Source organism: Arachis hypogaea, chromosome 5, assembly GCF_003086295.3.
Source record: "Arachis hypogaea cultivar Tifrunner chromosome 5, arahy.Tifrunner.gnm2.J5K5, whole genome shotgun sequence".
NCBI lineage: Eukaryota > Viridiplantae > Streptophyta > Magnoliopsida > Fabales > Fabaceae > Arachis > Arachis hypogaea.
Window position 1 is genome coordinate 53,278,168 of NC_092040.1, and position 1,397 is coordinate 53,279,564.

General features: G+C 42.0%; 1 non-coding gene across 1 annotated transcript; it reads right to left on the reverse strand.

Annotated features, from left to right (window-relative positions):
- Positions 1-1,077: 1,077 nt before the first annotated feature.
- LOC112804640 (small nucleolar RNA R71) lies at positions 1,078-1,181 on the reverse strand. The gene has a single exon (XR_003203253.1). It is a non-coding gene; the product is annotated as a small nucleolar RNA R71 (small nucleolar RNA).
- Positions 1,182-1,397: the final 216 nt, after the last annotated feature.

The following is a 1,397-nucleotide window of genomic DNA, read 5'->3' on the forward strand; positions in this document are numbered from 1 at the left end:
ATTTACTTTATGCAATTCACACCCAATTCTTGATTCCGCTCAACTAATCAAACTTCTAATTCGAATTGCTCATTCAACCAATCCTTGTGGGATTCGACCTCACTCTATTGTGAGTTTTTACTTGACGATAACCGGTGCACTTGCCGGAAGGAATTTTGCCGTTTGTGCAATTTCCCTTAATCGTAGCTATACCCAGTTATAGCGCATCAAGTTTATGGCGCCATTGCCGGGGATTGGTTTTCGTTTGACAATTCTCAAATTGGAAGTTAACTAGATTGAGCATTTTTCTTGTTTTGTTAATTTAGTTCAAGTTACTTGTTGATCTTAATTCCTGCACTCTGTTATTTGCTTTTTCTTTCTTTATGCCTTTAAATTCAAGCAACTAACTCACTGACCCACTAACTATTTGAATTAATTCCTCAATTGCTCTAACCATACTCTTCCAGTAACCAAGAGTATTCCACTTGTTTGTTGCTTGTGGTGTGTTCTTGTATGACAGGTAGGAGAGGAGAGACATCAACTCCCCCATATACCGAACCAGAGAGGACCCTTCATAGACTTAGAAGGGAAGCAAGAAGGAAGAGGGTACTGGGAGAAGAAGAATCTGAAGGAGAATCGGAGGACAACTTTGAGGAAGCTCTAGATCTCAACATGGATAGAGAATTTCACAACCATGAGAGGAATGATGGAAACAATGCCATTCCTGAGAGGAGGGTTCTTGGTTCATACATAAACCCAACCTCTGGGAATTGTGGTAGCAGCATTCAGAAACCACCCATTCAAGCCAACAATTTTGAACTCAAACCACAGCTAATATCACTGGTGGAAAACCATTGTTCATTTGGTGGGAGTGCTAATGAAGATCCAAACCAACATCTCACAAAATTCTTGAGAATTTGCGACACTGTGAAGTCCAATGTAGTCCAGGATGATGCCTATAAACTGCTCTTGTTCCCATTTTCACTTAGGGACAAGGCAGCTAAGTGGCTGGAATCATTCCCAAGGGACAGCCTAACAACCTGGGATGAGGTGGAGAGCAAGTTTCTGGCACGTTTCTACCCCCCACAAAAGGTCAATAGGCTTCGATCTGAGGTTCAAACTTTTAGACAAAAAGATGGTGAGACGCTCTACGAAGCATGGGAGAGGTTCAAAGAATTGACAAGGAAATTCCCACCTGACATGTTCCCTGATTGGGTGCAATTGCACATCTTCTATGATGGACTTTCTTATGAATCAAGGAAGGCTGTAGACCATTCATCAGGAGGCTCATTGAACAGGAAAAAGACTGTGGAAGAAGCCATTGAAGTGATTGAGACAGTGGCTGAGAATGAGTACTACTATGCTTCAGAGAGGCACAACACTAAAGGGGTCATGGAGCTGAACCATGTTGATGCAAT